Here is a 19,886-nt window from a genome sequence, read left to right on the forward strand (position 1 = left end):
AGGATTGACACTGTGTCCCTTTCTGTCTTTGCAGAACTAATTGCTTATTGAAATGAAATTAGAGCTGCAAATCAGCGCCCTGTTGTGATTAGAATCTGTTTGAACTGAATCTTGCTGCAACACTGTGAATTTAATCTCCGTCTCCTCTGGAAATCACCAAATTTATGTTGCTTCTACTGCACACACAAGGACTACAGAGGGTTGTGCACCATTTTATTGTAAAATATATTATGCAAACAGTTTGTGAAAAGGGCAGTGCTTGTTCTATGAGCACACTTATAGCTCAGTTTACACCAGAGTGGCATTAAGCTGTCAAACTCACAAATGCAATGCTGCGAATGGGCTGCAGTGCTATTTTAAAAATATTTTGCATCATCATGGGCTATTAAAAAAAATCACTGGCATTTTTACTGTAAATATTAGGTGGGAAGAAGCTGTAGCTCAGTGACAGAGTGCATACTTTGCATGCAAAATGTTCCATGCTTACCGTATTTTTTGCTCTATAAGACTCACTTTTTCCCTCCTAAAAAGTAAGGGGAAATGTGTGTGCGTCTTATGGAGTGAATGCAGGCTGTACAGCTATCCCAGAAGCCATAACAGCAAGAGGGATTGTGCTTTCACTGTGCAGCGATCCCTCTTGCTGTTCTGGCTTCTGAGATTCAGAATGGTTTTTTTTATTGTTTTCCTCCTCCAAAAACTAGGTGCGTCTTGTGGTCTGGTGCGTCTTATAGAGCAAAAAATACGGTAATTTGTGACATCTTTAGCTAGGGCTATGAAAGGCTTGGCTGAAAACCATGGGGAGTGGCTGCCAGTTATAGTAGATCACGAATAGCCAATGAAGTGCCCTCCATATGTTTTTGGACAGCAACTTCCACGAGGCCTAGCCAGCATGGTCAATGACCAGGGTTGCTGGGATCTGAAGGACACCACATTAGTTGTTGCTGGTGTAGATAAGTACTGAGATGGTCTGATGCAAACTCCTGTCTTAGTTGAACAGTCAAATGAGTTTTAGTCGATTAACCAGCTCAATCTACATACATTTTCACATGAGGTTAAAATCTATATACCTAAAAGAAAAATTGTGCATACTTTGTGGTTAGATGATGGTCATGTGATAGAGCTGCTTAAAACATCTGCACTGCCTTCCCATATGCTAAGTTCAAGGTTCTTCTATTAACGTACAAAGCCCTGAACAATTTGTGCCCTTGATACCTTAAAAACCACCTGGGTTCCTGTATCCAAGTTTGATTACAGAGATCATGCAGAGGACTGCTGGTAGTTGTCCTCCATTTTTCAAAGTCTGACCGGCTTCAGCTTAGAAGTCAAGCATTTAGTGTCACTGGTTCTCCCAGAGATCTGGCAGCAGAAGCGCCAACTTCTCATGATGATAGAGGGGGCCTGATGTCACACGTGTGGTGTTGTGAGGATCCAGGGGGCAGAGATGAATATCCTCTAGACATTGAGAGGGACCAGCCCCCTTAAAAAAATTGCCCCCTGAAAGTGCCTTGACCCCTAGGAGCAGGTGCCTACATCTGGCAGTCATCCTTACTGCTGCCAGACATCTCTTAATGATTTTTTAAATGCTGACAGGCCTCTTCAGTTATTTGTTATTTTTTAAAAAAGATGAGCCAAGCATTTTTATAATTATTTTATGGTATTATTAAACATCCTATGTTTTGTTTGAAGACAGGAGTGCCTGGCGTGCTCTGGTCCATGGGGTCACGAAGAGTCGGACACGACTAAATGACTAAACAACAACATGTTTTGTTTTGTTTAATTTGCATATATTGTTGTTCACCACCTTGATATTTTATATGTGTGGACGGTATGTAACTATTGTTATAATTAAATGATGCACACCTCTATAGCGTTGTATTAGATGAGACAGTACTCTCACCTGCAGTTCTTACAATGTTTTAGTTCCTTGTGTCTGGATAAGGGAATTTTCGCTTAGTGAATGTTGGTAAAGCGGGACCTCCCATGTCTTCTTCACTAGCTTATTTCTCTTGTTTGCTCCAATTACATCTCTGCATTCCTTCCTGTTTCCTGATTCCATGGAAACTAAAGAGGAGAGGCTATCAAACTATTTGTAACTGTCCCAGAGACAAAGAATATGCAGAACTAATTAAGTGGGCAAGTGGCCTTGCATCCAAATACAGGGACATAGGCCTGCATCCTTATCTACAGACATTCTGCAGACTGGGTGTATAGTGACTACATGCAAACAAAATGCTTACCAAAAAGTCTAGGAAATACATATAGATAATGGTGGGGGCCTAGATTCATCCTCCCACTTTCTGTCATGTGCCTTGAATGTCTAAATAACTTTGGGTTCACTTAGGAACACCATTATTTAAAACATTGAGAATAATCCCCCCCATTAACCATCCATAGCATACTTCACAGTGTTTTGCTATAAACATTTGTTTAGACCGTTCTGCCAAAATGTACTCAATACCAGTAAGAGATCAGGCTGGTCTGCCCTTTTTAATTACTGATTGACTGCTCTTATATCAGCACAATGGGTTTAAAAATACACTTGGAATAATAAGGTGGTTTTGAGATAAATAAAGGTGTCGCATAGTGATAAGGGAAACGATGGCTTTGCCATTAAATGCCATAATCTTCAAATGAGGCAATCTTGGCTATCTGATCAAGATTAGGAGACTCAAGAGTCCTGAGAAACTTTATTGAATGCTAATTGCTAATGCTGGAGAAAGAAGACGTGTTCTTGAAAGGTGGTGGGGTTTTTTTGGGGGGGCAGTAGGAAGTAGCATTGCAGATGCAAAGATGGATCAGCACAACATGGCTGCCAAAAAAAATATCTTTGCCAGTGAGTGCCATCACAAAAAGATCACTGGATGTGGGAACTGCTGCAGTGTGTGCTTTTTCCAATCTCATGTTCGTGTGAAGATGAGCCAGCAATGCGCCTCCTCCCATGCCAACACTTGTCCAGATTTCAGAGTTGCTATAAGCATAGGAAGAAGCTACACTGATGACTTCACCCATGTGACCTCTGACAGGAGCAGTGTGCAAATGGACTCTCAAAATTCTCTACCCTATTTGTGGACAGAGAAACTGATGTGGGGACCGTGTTACCAAGTTTCTCTAAGGGGGAGGAGTAATTTTCTAACAGTTTGTCAGTGGCAGCAGTAGCAGAGCTTCTTCCTTTGTGTGGCACCCAGTATTGTTCATGCTCCACAATGACATGGACCTAGTCTTTTTCCAGGGCATGGTGTATGGGGAGATGAGTGGTGATAGTAATAGTATGGTGGCCACCACAAAATGTGTTGGAGGATATCTGAAGAAAACTCTGCAATATGGTTTTCCTTTTGTGGAGTCATGGAAGGGCTAGAGAAAAAAGGTCTCATTCCCCCCCCCCCCCATAAGGTGTCTTTTGGGAAATACCATCTTAGCTCTGTTTTGGACTCATTCCATTATTAGAGCAGCATGGAAAAGATACGCAGTGCAGTGCTTCCAGTGCTGCTGAGGGCAGAACATTTGATAAATGTACTATGGAAAGGATCAAAGTATAGTTCCAAGGTTGAGTTTTGGGTCGGAATCAGATACACTGATGGCTTGGGAAGAAAATGTTTAATTTTTAGATGCTTGTCTCAGATCTCTGCCAATTCTGTGAAGGACTGGAAATTTTAGCTGTTTAAGTCAACTGGGGTTTTTTTCTACCCTGGGGGGGGGGAACCTAGGGGGGAAAATTGACTGGCTGTATTGCCTCCTGGAACTATGCTTGCCTGACAAGAGGATGATGAGATATATTATCAATATGTCTTTGTGGATGGTGGTATAGTAACCTCTTACATTTGCATGGATGCAATGTATCCTACTGTACAGAAGTAAGAATCACATCCATTGCTCCACCTTCCTCAGTATGTGGGCTCATAAGGGTTGCCCATGAAGGTAAGCAGTCTTCTGGCTGAAAAAGGTTCTCTCCAATTAAAAAATCTGGAGATGCACCTTCCCTACCTGTGTGATAGCCATCATGGTTTAGCTGCATAATGGTGTGCCTTCTGCTGACCTACAAAATGGGTGTCATAGATGCATACTTCAAACTTCTTGTATTAATCTGTGAGTTAGGGAAAGCAGATCATGGCAGGTTTATTTTTTATTTAACATAAGTTAGTTATATACTGCTTACTAGTTATATATTGTTATATATTGTTACTAGAACAACAAGAAGATCTCTAAGCATTTTATAAAACAAAAACTAAAATGTTCATTAAAAACTACACTTTAAAACATAAGTAAAATCAGTCATTTTCTAAAACATTTGCTGCAGTTGCAAAAGAGGCATCAGTAAGTGCAGATTAAATGCATAAGACAGTGCAACAGAATAACTTGGACCAAGTTACTTTCTGGAATTGGAGCTTATGGCAACCAATCAATTTGCAATAAAGTAGACTTGGAAATGCAGACTTAGATATAAAATTCAAAGTTCAGTTTCTTCCCTGAGATTGTCTCCTGCTGAGATTGTCATTAGCTGGTTTTCCTTCCATTTCCTAACAAGCAATGGCCCTAGGCACACACACCTTGAACTGCATATCACCTAACCGTTAATCATTCTGACTGCAGTGCACTAACTTTACATTATTAGGCGAATTCAGCACTGATTGAGACCCTCTAGTGATCTTGATGGAGTACAATCTATTGTTTGCAGCACTTGTCTTAACCACATAATCACTGTGCATATTTACACCTTACCATTTGTCATTATAATTAAAGAGATTGAAAGGACCTGGGTGTGGTGGAACAGGATGGGGGATTCAGATACAGGAGGACAGGGTCCTTGCTACTGAACTGCTGCTTATAGGTATGATACAACCATTTTTATTTACATGTTCCCATCTGTCGATAAATGATATGATACCTGCCTGATAGGTTTGTTCTGGATTTTAAAAACTGTTTGCCAAACTCTTTGAATTTACAGACCTAGGCCCACTTACCTGGCAGCAAGACTCATTGAATTTAACAGGACTTACTTCTGAGCAGAAATATAGAATTATACTATTAAGGTTTTCAAATGAAATAAAAAATAGTAGCACTGCAAAGATTAACATCTGTTGTGATGCGAGTTCTTTTTATTTCAGGAAAAAGATTATCCTAACAATAATAAACAATAAGTAAAAACTGTAGCTTAACAATAACCGAAAGTCATTGTATATAAATCTTAATCCACGACTAACCCTACCATAGAGATTCAATGTAGAAGTAAATCAAAATATTATGGAAAATATAAGTGAACATAAGAACAGCACAATTGATTCATTCTTTTATGTTCTTCAAAAAGGGAGGAATGAAGAGGGGGAAATGTTTTTAAAAGAACAAAACTGAAGAGAAAAAAGGTTGTCAGATTCCTAATAAAGCATGCAGCTGAACTTTGTCCTGCATCTTATTATTCCAATAATGAAATAGACTCCATTTCTGTATAAATGTTTCCCCTCTCTTATGATGTTAGTAAGTTTAATCATACTGACTAGATCCCAGGTTGTTAGTGTGCTCTGACCCACAGAAAACTTAAGTCACTTTGTCAGATGTGTGAAAGGGCCCAGCATCACAGTAGATGATGAGTATGTGACAAAGTGGGCTCTGGTCTGTGAGACTGCCACCATACATTTATTAGTCTTGTAAAGTGCAACAAGATACTTTCTTGCTTTTGTCACAATAGTCAACATGGTTGCCCCTCAAGAAGCAGGATAATATTAAACTGCAGTAAATGGGAACAATATTGGTCAGTGGGACTCTAGCAATGGCTTCTGTTTCATTTATAGTAGGGCGGTTCAATGCATGGCCCTCAAAGCCTTTTTTGGCACCCTCAGTAACTTTTGATCCTCCCCCTAGCCCTTGCACTGCCTTCCCAAAGCCCAATGAGTGAGGCACTGGGCTTTGGGAAGGGTCCTTGAGTCCTGCCTTCTCCTTCTCAAAGCCTAGTAAGCAGTTTCCCAGCTTTGGGAAGGAGGTGGAAGGGCTTTAGGACCCCGTCAGAGCCCTCATGTCTTTTTCTCAAAGCCCAGTGCCTTGCTAACCCAACTTTGGGAAGGCAGTCTGAGGGCTGGGGCATCAAATTTTGGCCTAGCTCCCCACCCCTAACAAGGTAGTGTGTAGCTCATAGGTTCTGTGTTGAAGTACTCTTGTGGCTCACTTGGTGTGAAAAGGTGGAATGCCCTGATCTAGAGGGTGATTCAGTTCCATCTTCTCAATATTTTTTTAGCTCTAGATTACATTGACTAACCCTTGTGGTGAAGAAATATCTTTCCAGTCCACTTAAGACTTCAGTATACAGTTAAGATCCATATCCAGCAAAATTCATGAACATGGTTGTGATTTGTTAAGTGATGGTGTGGCAGAGCTTGGTTCACCAGTGCCTCCATCCATGGCAGAAGAAAATGAAGTAGGAAAACAGAAAATGGGAATAAGGCAACTAGAAGGCCCACTTCCACCTCCCCACGGCTGTCATAGAAACAGTCCAGAGGACATTAGAGGGAAGTAGGGTATACAACTGTTAGCTTGAACAGCTGGAAAGGAATACCTGATCAGGATTGAGGTTGAATCCTGACAAGACAGAAGTACTGTTTTTGGGGGACAGGAGGCGGGCAGGTGTGGAGGATTCCCTGGTCCTGAATGGGGTAACTGTGCCCCTGAAGGACCAGGTGCGCAGCCTGGGAGTCATTTTGGACTCACAGCTGTCCATGGAGGCACAGGTCAAATCTGTATCCAGGGCAGCTGTTTACCAGCTCCATCTGGTACGTAGGCTGAGACCCTATCTGCCTGCAGACTGTCTCGCCAGAGTGGTGCATGCTCTGGTTATCTCCCGCTTGGACTACTGCAATGCGCTCTACGTGGGGCTACCTTTGATGGTGACCCGGAAACTACAGCTAATCCAGAACGTGGCAGCTAGACTGGTGACTGGGAGCGGCCGCCGAGACCATATAACACCGGTCTTGAAAGACCTACATTGGCTCCCAGTACGTTTCCGAGCACAATTCAAAGTGTTGGTGCTGATCTTTAAAGCCCTAAACGGTCTCGGTCCAGTATATCTGAAGGAGTGTCTCCTCCCCCATCGTTCTGCCCGGACATTGAGGTCCAGCTCCGAGGGCCTTCTGGCGGTTCCCTCACTGCGAGAGGCCAAGTTACAGGGAACCAGGCAGAGGGCCTTCTCGGTAGTGGCACCCGCCCTGTGGAACGCCCTCCCATCAGATGTCAAAGCGATAAACAACTACCTGACATTCAGAAGACATCTGAAGGCAGCCCTGTTCAGGGAAGTTTTTAATACGTGACATTTTAGTGTATTTTTCATCTTTGTTGGAAGCCGCCCAGAGTGGCTGGGGAAACCCAGCCAGATGGGCGGGGTACAAATAATAAATTATTATTATTATTATTATTATTATTATTATTATTATTATACCAGGGAATCAGCAAACTGTACACATTCTCCAGGGCTTGAGAGGCAATGGGATTAGAACTCTGTAGGTGGTTCAAATGGAAGAGGTACTCTTCTTCTTCTTATCGAATGAGGAGCAGGTCCTATTGTTTGGGCAAAAGGGAATTCCAGTTACTCTGGATTGCACCTCTGATGAGTGAACAAAGAAGTATTTCTGTGATAATGGTGCTCATCGTAGCCAAATAATCTAAACCTAAAGTCCACTAATCAATCACTCTTTAGGTTGAAGCATAATGTTCCCTTGCCACACACAGAGAGATATAGCATCATTCCCTCTATGACATTGTAGGACATGGTGAGTTGGGTGCTATTGTCAAGGACAGCCACTTTTGGTAATTGCTGCCTTCCAGTGTCACAGCAAAAAAATGTTTAATGCCACAGAAATGGATGGAGAAAGTAGGGCATTGGCTGAACAGAGGGCAATACTTAATCACCGTCTGACACTGTTTTTACCACCGTGGAGCCATTACAATTTCTCCTGAAAATTAGGCAGTTAGAATCCTGCAAAGGTAGGTAGTTAGAATTGGTATTGATACTCAGGATATTGTCTTGGTAATTCTAGTGAATGCTACACTGTGTACTGGCACTGCAATACATTCTTTTAAAGATCTGGCAGGTTGCCAAAGTCACACAAGGTTGAAATCCCTAATGGACACAAGGTTTTATTTAGTTTGCAAAGCATTTCAGTGCATGTATACTTTCACACATATCATTGGAGGGCCCACTTAAGAATGGAAGTGGCTGCTGGATTCTAAAGCATTCTTTGTGATCATCCCCATATGAACCAGTTATTCCCTAAAATTACTCATATTCTTTCCTCATTCAAACTCTGTGGTTCAGGTAATGCAACATTTTTTAACACACACACATCATGCCAAATCAGGTCATCTTACGTTGGGAATATAAATACTATTTTATCAATCCATATTAATTTAGTGTATTAGCCCAGCCTTTAAAGATAACATGTTTACCCCCTATCACTGCTCTTCATTTAAAGCAGCATCATATTGCTTTAAACAGTCATGGCTTCCCCGAAAGAATTCTGGGATCTGTGGTTTGTTACGGATGCTGAGAGTGGTTAAGAGACCCCTATTCCCTTCACAAAGTTGGAATTTTCTTTGTGGTTTAGCAATCAATCCTTCCTCAGGGAACTCTGGGAATTGTAGCTATGTGTAAGGAATCAGGTCTTCTAACAGTTCTCAGCATCCTTATCAAACTACAAATTCCAGGATTCTGTGGGGAAAGCCAAGACAGATTAAAGTGGTATTATACTGCTTTAAATTTATAGTGTAGACGGGGCCTTAGAAAATGAAAGCCCTTATGGAATTAGGCCTGCTAGAGAAATATGCCCTTCAAATCAGACCACTCCTTTTGCCCTGGATGAGGAAGGATTGGCTGGGTAGGGGACATAGGTGTGCAGCCACATGAAGATACAACATCACTGAGAGGGGAGGAACCATGAAGATATTTAAACCCACATTATTCCTCTTCCAGCCTCTTCAGAATTTTGGAACCTGCCTACTAATAGCACCTGGTGGGGCAGCGTGGAATTACTGCACCTGACTTCTCAGTACGGTGTGTCACTTCCGGTGATGGAGAGGGAAAGTTGAGGCAATGAGGAGTTTGGGGGAGTGCAAACACAGCAGTATCAGATTGGCTCTGTAGCTACACCTGCACCACACTAACTTCCCCACTTCCCTTCCCTTCCCCCTCTAGGTAACTGGCAGTGATATGCAATGTTGGGAAGCCAGGTCACTACCTTCACTTGCATTCTGTGCAGGCCTTTAGATGAATTTTTGGCCTAGTCCTGTGGACAGGTGTTTTTCTTTAGTGTAGTTGAGGATGGGCTGAGGACAGTTAGTGTGTGTGTGTTTTAACTGGGTTGAATGATCACATATGACAGGGAGGGAGGTAAAGGTAAAGGCACCCCTGGCCATTAAGTCCAGTCAAGGATGACTCTGGGGTTGCGGCACTCATCTTGCTTTACTGGCTGAGGGAGCTGGTGTTTGTCCGCAGACAGCTGCGGTTAATAGGAAGGTTAATAGGTTGAGAATGAGTTGACATGCGCACCCTTGGTGGGTAATAGGCGTTTCCTGAAGCTTGTTGCTGTGGGACCTACAGCAGAATGTTGAGTGCCTCTGAAGCTAACCTGAACCACCTGATCCTAGTTGTGGGGTCCCAGTAATGGTGGAAGCTCCCTTCTCACCTGAATGGGTGGTTCTTAAGGGATGAGGCTAATGGCAGCACCTCTCAATAAACAGGGACATGCTTGCTCAATACAGATGAGTTGGTATAGGCAAGATTAACTTCCTGCACTGTCACCATCCTCTGCAGAGTACATATATTTGTAAATAAAATGTGGTCCTAGTTCCACCCAGCTACTTCTGCCTTGCCTCTTTATTCCCACCTCTGTCTACAGTCTGCTGTTTTTCATTTTTGTAAAGCACTGTGGTATGCTTTAGGGAGACATTTAAACACATGCATCCCTGCATTCTCTATTCATTGCACAAGAATATGGGATAAGTACTATATCTTACTCCACAGAAATAATAATATGGGAAGAAATCTTTATAGACCATTGGTGGTTCTCACTGAAACAGACCAACAGGGCTATTCTTCTCCTCTTGGAAGTTATAGAGGGGAAGTAGTTAATGAAGAAATTACCATGGAAATAGAGGAACAGGGGTGCCAGCTTGAATAAAATATTGGGGGGGGGGGTAAGCCCTGTCCCACATAATTGATCACATGACATACACACACACCATTTGAATGGTAATGCCCATCAACTTGGGGGGCAATATTTTATTGGGGGGCCTGGAGCCCCCTCACCCCCTAGGAGTTGGCTCCTATGGTGAGGAACTTAAAACAACAATTACCCACCAGGTTTTTAAATGCATCCTAAACAAGTGGTCTAGGCAATGAATTCCATTGATTTTAATGGAAGCTACTTCCAAGTAATGTATTCAGGACCAGGATAGCAGAATATAATGTCTCTCTCTCTCATGCCATTGACTTTTGATACAGGTGGAGTCCTTTATGTTCTATATCACAGGTCACTTTCATTGTATATTGTCAGCCTGGAGACCTCTCATTTCTAGATTTCATTTGTCATCCCTACAGTTATACACATTTTGTTTTTTTAATCTTTTCCCATAATTAAATGGGGAGGCAATTTCAGTGTAACAGTAATAAACACTCATTTGATGAAAAATGGCTCCTCTTAATGTATTTTAAGTAAATGATTAATAGTAAAGCAATTTTCTGTTTCAGCTGAAACTTCAACCAACTACTTCCATAGATTTTTAGAAAGTTATATTGCTTGGTATGGTTGTCTTTTCATTTTCTACAAACATAGCATATCCATGTTCTATACCTGAAAAACAGTTTACAGAGTCTGCACTTTTTTAATATAAAAAAGTAAGAGATGAAAAGGAAAGAAGGCTTGATAGGTCTACATTAGCTCATTAAATACTAAAATACCATTTCTATTTTACATAATTTAACATGGCAAACTATAAAAAAGGTGAAAACTGCAATCCCTAGGCATGCGTTTAAAACATCCTCATTTAGATGCTAATTTTGATTCCTGGTGTATGGCATGGTGTTATTTTTTATAAAAAAAAAACCATTAACAAAGGGGCAGATTACTTAAAAGGCATTATTAAGCCAAATATGTATGAGTTTTCTGATACCAAGTGGCCTTTTATGACTGAATACAACTGCTAAGTAGAATAACATGAAGAAATGTGTTTGAAAAGTAAAAAAAACAAAATTTCTTAAAAATAATAATTAAATAGAACATATATTGTACAGGTTAAAAAATAAATAATTTGAACAAGCATGTAATACTTATTTAAAGTGATTACAGACCCTATGATCCGAGGGAAATTTGTGTAATAAGTAAATTATGTGATGCATCCAACACTGAGGTAGCAGTGAAACAAACTTCAAAAATCTTTGAAAAATTAATAATAATAATAATAATAATAATAATAATATGCCTAGTCCTGTGTACTAATAACCCAGCACTGACAGAAGAGTGAAATGAGAGTTAAGGAAAAGAAAAAAACAGGCAAGTGCATTGTCTCCTGCTGAGAGTGAGCTCATAACCAACAGGAGGGATAATATTGAAATGAAAACTGCTCAGACAGAAAAGACAGAAGAACATGTTTTGTACTGAATTAAGCCCATGAGAACTTCAGATAAGGAACCTCATGGACAGCATAGTGCAGAAAGAGAGGAGTGGGGAAGCAAAGAGGGAGGTAGTTTTTTTAAAAAAGTATTCCTAACTCCTATACTAGCCTTGCAAATTGGGCTTTAAACTCCAAGGAGTTTAAACACTGCTTTGTGAAGTTCACTGTGGGAAGCTGCTAATAAGGAAAGGGTGAAAATAACTTTGGTACACACTCTGCACTTTGCTCCACACATGCTGATGTTCCATTGACACCAGCACTGCTCAACAACCTCTTTCAGATGATAAGACATCTCCCAATTCCGCCTTGCACAGGTCTTTGTAATCTGAAAGGTCATCATAATCCAGATCACAATGGTTGTGGCATGTGCAAATGGGTGTGGTGTGTTTATTCAGAATTTTAAAAGTTTCCTTTTTAAAAAAATTAACCACACCATCCCCATACCCTTTGTAGAAACTGTAGGTTTTGCATAATCTACAGGAAAATGTTTGTTTTTCAATTAGTCGTCACATAATGGTAACATTGGTAGAAACAGCAAACATCTGGGCTGGTGCCAGCCAGCAATGAAATCAAATTAAATGAGATGAATGAAAATTAAATTTGATCAAAGTCTTGACAACTGTTTTGTGCATAAAATATTGAATAATTCTGTTGCCTTTCACAGTATCATTTTTAGTTCACCTTTTAGGTAAGGGGCAAACCCCAGACAGGAGGTCATTAATTTTCCCCATTCAGCCTCCTCTCCCTCTGAGCCTCTAGAATTAATAGGACTGCATATTAATCAGCGGCTTATAGTTCTCTTTACAGAAGAAGGTGGTGAGAGAGGGACAGCCTCTATTTATGCCATTAGCTTTCATTGACAAATAAAGGCTGTTCTGCCTGCTGGGCTGTCACTTAAGATGCCTGGTTACAGCTGAGCCACAGATACATTTGATATTTTATGCATTTACAAAAGGAGGGAAAGGGTAAGGTGGAATATGCAACACAGACAATGCAGAATTTAGCTGCATGCAGTGAATCTGTTCCTTGCCGGGAACCAATCTTCAGATGTCAGTTATCCATATTGCAGAATAAGCAGCCGTTCCAAGGGACTCTCACACAGCTGTAAGCAGGTTTAAGATTAAAACAGTGGGGTGCAAACCATGTTTTTACAGACTGTCATGCAGTAACATCTTCTATCCCCTTTGATAGCTACCAAAGCACTCTTTGTAAACCCCTATGATTAATCCCCCCCCCCCTTTCAAAAAAAAGAAGAAAAAGAAAGAGAGCATCAATGGGGGTGGATGCGTTAATTATTAAAGATTGCTTATGTCACAAGAAGAGGAACTTTTGCAGCAGATACAGAAATCCTTATCCCATTGTTTTACAAAGTTTATCAAAAAACATTTTAGTACACTGAAGTGATTATAGAAACCTTTGGAGTTTGTTGACCTCCACGGCCACCCATCCTATTTTCACACTTGGATCAATCCCTGTCATTTCCTCACCCCTCATCTTGTATTAATAAACTCTTTGTATGGGCGCCAGTTCTTTATGTTCCATGTGGTCCCTGGCTCACGCCAGCTTCTAAAAACAAACAAACAAACAAACAAACAAACAAACAAACAAACAAACGGTCATAGTTGCAGCAGCGGTGGTGGTAGTAGCCATAGGAGCAGAAATAGCAGTAGCCGCAACAGCCACTGTAGCCACTTTGTTTTCTATTTTAAAACATTTATATTCCACTTTGAAATTAATATTAAAGGTTTCGCCACTTTTGGGGGAAGGTTTGCAGGAAGGAGGCTATATGGTTTGCTATTAGCAAAGAATTCCACAACACTGGACCTGCTTTAAAGGAGATTTATTTAGTCTTCTCATAGGCTGGAATCTGAAGATGGACCACATCCGAAGGTCTTAAGAGCCAATGGGAAAGGCATTCTCTGTGCCATAAGAGCAGGAGCTGTGCCCTCCCCAACCCCGCTCCCCCAAAATGGATCTATTCACGGACTAGGTGTTGGTGAAATGTCTGTCAACATATTGGAGCAATGACAAAGACCTGGTTTGAACATCACACTAAGCAAAAACATGGCTTAGGAGGAATGCAGCATGAGCATGTACCTCAAAAGTGGGCTCCTGGGGTGGAGTCTGTGATTGCTTTGCTACTCTCCTGTTGTTTTATTGCTTGGCACAGGTTCATGGTTTACTCTCTCCAGACTAACCAGGAGCCATAAGCGAGGTTTGCTCATCGTTTACTGTTTGTGGCTGGAATAGATAACCCATGCTCAGCTGACATGCTAACCCCAATCATGGCATCACTCAGCACTGCAAAAAAAATGACTAGAGATGTGTAAAGTGGCGTCTCCTCTTTGGCAGCTCATGAATTTATGCTAAATTTACCTTAGCATGATATGCAAACAGGTCTTTAGATTTCTGTAAATTAGATACATATTACAAGAAGTTAGGAAGTGGCTATTTTGAGACACTGATAAAATTCTGCAAAACTGTATCTGAAGCTTGGTTCCAGATACTTGGTGACTCCCTACAGAATTGCCTGTGTAAATGTGTGGGGTTGCCAATGCACATCCTATCTGGAAGGGCGCATGTGAAGATACCTGGTATTTGGGCCATAGCACCCTCATATTCCATTCTCGAGGTGGATAAGGAACCTGTGTGTGCTGTTCCTTTCCCTGATTGTCCTTTGAAGGAAGCTGTAATCATGCCTATTGCTGCCTGGAACAGGATGGTGGGGAAGTAGACCCCAGCACCCGACCATCCAGTCCACCACTGAACTGCTAATTAGTGTATTCACTGCTTTTAAGGGGGCTTTACAAGCACAGTCCAGCCAGAGAAATGTAATTTAATATGTCTTTGATAAATGTCTTTGATTTTTTTTTTTAGTCTTTAATACTCTAAATTTCAATAATATATATTTTCTTCGTGGCCATTTTTTAAATGAACCAAATCCATTGGGGGCTTTAAACAAAACTCTTCTAGTTTAAGGTTTCAATCATGACTGTACCTCAGAAGTCCAACTTTCAGAGGGGAGTCCAAGGAGTCTTTCTCCTACGCTGACTAAATGGAAGTCTCAATGAAGCTGGATTTGGGAAATTGGACTTGCAATAAATAACACCTGTGTGGTGTGTTCCAAATTTTCTATATTTTCTGAATCCAAGATTCATGTTTTCAAAAAATTTAACAGGGATAGTAGGATGGAAGGAAAGATGAGGGATAGAATTATAATAAATAATGATGACCAATGATGATGATGAGATATTTCTTGGTTTCTTACAGCCCAATGAATCATCTCAAAACTCATGGCACAGCAGCCATAGCATTGGCAGTTGCCTCGACTGCAATGTGAAAGTATTATGCAAGGCCTCCTTTCTTTCCTGCATCCTTTACGGACTTTTGGACCTATTAGGAATGCAAAAACTGGCTTGTTGCTGCACTGGAAGGAGTAAGAGGTAAGACTAAGGATTTAATCAACCAGCCAACAAAGTGAGCAGCAGAGGCTTATGCTAGCATTTGCACTCTACTCTTTGATATAGGGTTAGTCAACATTGTGCACACGCCCAAACCCAAAGTTTTTGTTTTTTTTTAAATGATATTTATTAAGAATTTTAAAATTACAGAAAAGACAAAGAAAAATAGAAGGAAAAAACAAAAACAAAAGAAAAACAAACCACAATCCACAATCAAGCAATACAAATTGATAAAAATCAAAATCAAAAAATAACAACAAAACACGTAACACAACACAATCAAAAAGCAAAAATAAACCACAAAAATTTAAAAACAAACCCAATATTCCCAAATCCTTAACTGTCATTACCTTATTTCATCAACCTCCTCACTCCTCCCTTTTTTGTATTCTAGTTGTTAATTATCACAGCAAATCCTTTCCATTTTTCATAGTATTCTGTCATTAAATTACCTTAATTTATTTTAACCTTATCTTACCATAAAAGACCCTAAAACTTAAAACTTAGATCTTATTTATACCAATTTCTCATAACCATAACATATTCTTACATAATTCTTTTAACATTTCTGCTAAAGCCAAATGATTTCGTTCCAACATTTTTCTAACATTCATCAATTTTATAAAACAATCCTAATAATTTTTTTTTAAAAAAAATTCTTCCAATCTTCATCCAATGTCTCTTCCTCCTGGTCCCAGGTTTTGTCAGTCCTTTCTATCCCATCAATCTAGCTCATTAACCTGGTAATCTTATGTCCGAGGCCCTTAAGTCTCTTCCATGTCCCTTCCGTAGCTCTTCTTCATATTTATACCTGTACTTTACTTTGTCTCCTGCTCCTTTTACTCGTGGAAACTCCAACTTGACAGTATTTTTGTCCCTTCTCGACAAATCAGCCCCTTTTCCATAGTCCACACTAAACTCCATGTGGTATTTAAAAACATATTTCAAAGTCCCTCCAGAATTAAGAACCACCACAACCCCAAACATCTCACGGCCCATTGCCAGACTTGAAAAGTCAAAACATCCCTGCATAGGGGGGGGTCTATCCAACCCCCCATTTCCAAACCAAACAAAACTCTATCTCTCCAAATCTGGCTTTTTCCTAGTTCATTTGTCAAATCCAACAACTCATGTTCCTGCTGGGCCACAGCTCCCTCCATCTCTGCCACCCGAGGTCCAGCAACATCCTCTTCCCTCATCTGATCTGTCAGAGCACATTCCTGAGTTGATTCCTGGGTGGATTCTATATAGTTACCCACTACCTGTCCAAAATTTCTGATCGCAACAGTCATCAAGTCCGTCTTCTCATGTAACTGTTCCAATAGGGCACTTGTTTTGCAGAAAGCACACACCAGAGCTTCTGAATACATTGTTATGAAGGTCAGAAGTCTGTTCCCACGATCTTAATCTGTTGCAGCTGCAGAGCTCCCCATTTAGTAACAGTTTCACAGGCTCCCTCTAGGGGAAGAACTTCTATTTGTATCCATCTCTTTTCCTTTTTTTCCTTTTCTTTTAAAGGCAGATCTAACAACAAAGTTTCCTTTTTCAGATATTTTGTCAATATTTGTTCCTTTAAAATGCGAAGGAGAACAATGGAATCACTATGTTTCTCTTCTTTTAACTGTCTGTCAAAGACGTTTGTTTATAGTCAATGAGCTTCCCAAAAACGTCAGTCCTGACACCCCGCTCCCAGGTTCAAGATGGTGGAAAATTACTTTTCTTTACACTCTCTTCTGCAGGTTTAAACAGTCCGGAAAAAATCCCCCCTCTTCTCCTGCTTCCGAGAGGGGTTCAACAATTTTAGATGATGAAAGTTAATCCTTTACAAACGATTTTCTGAACTCTAGTTTGCCATGTCTTTGCTTTAATCTATCTACAAGAAACGGAAGGCTGACTTCCTGTTTAGACCTTCCCGTTTCAGTGCCAAATTGAGAAGAATTTCTTAGTCCAATTTTCCTTTCTACTCACAGGTCGTTGTTTAAAGTCCAATTGTCCGAAATTAAGCTACTCACGGGTAGTTGTTTTAATAGCCAAATTTCCCAGGAAAAAGGCAGCGCTCTCCGGCAATGGCTGTGCGGCTTCGCTCCACGGAAGAAGCAGTTGACTCTCAGCACCGCGCCACTTGCCCCTCTTCGCTCCGGAGCCCGTAACTGGGTTCCTTTACGAGTTGGGGGGGCGCGAAAGGTGCCCGCCGAGTCCCATGGTCACAGGCTTCATCCGCCTGTGATTTTTCAAAGGGTCCCCACTTCGCTGTAGCGGGAAAGACCCGTTTTCCGTGGAGCCAATCCCTCCGGATCAGAGGGAATCCGCCATTACCGATGGCGCCACCCCGGAAGTCCCCAAACCCAATGTTTTTGTATCACAACTTCCTTCATCTCTATCCACTATTGGTGCAAGCAGGGCAGATGGGAGTTGTAGTCCAACAACATCTGGCGGGTACCACATTACCCCCTCCAGTTCCTATTAGATAACTGTTACCTAGGAGGGCCACACTTGGATGGCCTGATGTTTTTGTTTTCACTATAATGCAACTGTATATAAGTGGCAATCTAACTGGGAATGAAGATATTTGTTTATTTTCCCCTGTTCCTTTTTCACAATCATAAAAGTCCCCTTAAAGCTGCTGTTAGACCTCCAGAAGAAAAACTACAATTTCCTGTTAATCCAGACTTTTGTCGACAATTGAGGCCAGAGAAGTTGCAGCCTCCCCCCCCCCCCCAACTTCTGGAAGCAATATAAGCACAATTCAGGTATTCAGTATCCATAGGTACTGACTGTGTACTTTCCACATACATAGAATTTGCAGCACAGGGACAGAAACTTGTCTCGGAACCTATACACATATAGAAGAGGCCAGTATGGGTGAACAAATCCACCAGTTTCTCTCATTTTTTGAACATCAAATTCAATTTGCCACATGCCCGCATTGATTTGGTAATTTATTTATTTTTAAGTCCTCATGAAAATTCATCAACATTTTATTTCTTTATGAAACTATTTCCATACAGGTGCTGTATGACATACGAATACGCTAAAACATAAAATACCAGAATATCGATACAGCAAAATCCAGAGGGTACCACATTGGGTACCTATGCTAGTGCACATTTTTCCAAACGTGTGCACATTTTGGTGTGCAATTTTGTCTAATATGTACATTTTTGCAAGCAATTATCCTTTATATAATGCATTTCTCATTGTGTTCTTTTTATTAATATATGATTTTTTTAAAAAAATGTGCACTTTCCTCTAATATGTGCATTTTTGTACACATATTTTGGTGGGAGAAGTGTACTGGAAAACCTGGAGAAGAGTAAATATCAAAATGTTTCACTCATTGGTTTGGGAAGTACAAATTAGGTATGTTCACATTACCATACAAACTGGATGGAATTTTTCTTCCACCCTAAGTGGTTCATCAGACTAACACCAGTCATGTGTAGGCTGGGGTTATGGCTGCCATGTATACCATTGAGTCTCATGCATTCCTGAAATTCTCTTCATGCCTTCAGAACCAGATGCCTGAATAGGACAAAAGTGAAACAAGAAACATTGAGAGAGCCAATTCTTCTGCACACAGGTTTAAGCAGATGTTCTAAAATGTGGAATTCTACTAGCATTCTAAAGTGCAGACACAGTTTTAGCAGATCTTTGCTAAGGTATTTGGTTTCAGGACCACCAAGATGTGTCACAACCACCATCACCACACAGAATAGTATTATATGCCTTCTTCACCTACAGTTTTTGGGAAGCAGTAGGTCTCCAAGAACTTCAGAATGAAACGTAGCCATGGACAGAGATAGATTAGTATAAGGAAAGCATGATTAATGCATCTGTATTAAAGGAATCTTTATATGTGCAATTTATCACATGAATATGGTCTCCATGTAGTATAATTTAACACTAATAAATTACGGTGGGAAGGTAGCTATGAAATTGTGTGATGGTGATTGTGGAATTGGTAATAAGGATATATGATGTTATCACTTGAGCTTTGGAATAAAATGAAGGGATGTAGCAAGTCAGCATGCTAGTAAAACTGAACAATAAGGTATTTTTGGCACATTTCCTTGATGACAATGATTTTGAGATTGTTTCTTGCACATATTTAGCTTTGGCTTTGAATTTACCAGGCTCAATTTTAGGCTGGTGGTGGGATTGAGGGAAGAAAAATTATTTTCCATTTTTCCTCTCAACCTTTTAAAGGAAATTGGAAAAAATATCTACAGTGTGGGAATCAACCTTTCTTATTCTTGCTTGCATTTTGACCTTGACATCTTTGGCAACAAAGGCACAATCCAAATAATGTCTGCTCAGAAATAAATCATATTGAATTGGGTTAGGATTGCAATCTTAGTCATGTGTAAAATAGGCCAGTTGAAATCAGGGGGACTTAAGTTTTCAGTAGTTTAGGAGAATATGGTTTTTCAGGTAGGCTGATTCCAGGTCTTTTATAGTACGGTGTCTACATTGCATGCAGAAGTTCCAGTGTCCAATCCCTGGGCTGGGAGTCCCCACTACTTAAGACCCTGGAGAGTCACAGTCATTGTAGACAATACTGAGCTTCATGGGCCAATGGTCTAACTCAGTATAAGGTAGCTTCTTGGGTTCCTGCATGGTTACCCCACATTGTTTCTATCTGTTCTTTTCAGTCTTTCAACAGAATACATCTGTTTCATTCATATTATAAATGGTGTTGAAGAAGAATGGTTAGTTCAGTTCATAAAGTTAGAAACTAAACAACTTGTCCTTCAGAGTTTAGCCAGCTGATTTTGTGAG

General features: G+C 40.5%; 1 long non-coding RNA gene across 2 annotated transcripts in view; it reads left to right on the top strand.

The window, feature by feature from the left end:
- LOC308481381 overlaps positions 1–19,886 on the top strand; it is a 277,693-nt gene that overhangs the window by 63,191 nt on the left and 194,616 nt on the right. For both annotated transcript variants that reach the window (XR_013988610.1, XR_013988611.1), the window contains exon 2: positions 14,917–15,089. This is a non-coding gene — a long non-coding RNA (uncharacterized lncRNA). The remainder of the gene's footprint in view (positions 1–14,916; positions 15,090–19,886) is intronic.

The sequence above is a fragment of the Podarcis pityusensis genome (genome assembly GCF_964106645.2).
Source record: "Podarcis pityusensis genome assembly, chromosome: 7".
In the NCBI taxonomy this organism is placed as follows: domain Eukaryota; kingdom Metazoa; phylum Chordata; class Lepidosauria; order Squamata; family Lacertidae; genus Podarcis; species Podarcis pityusensis.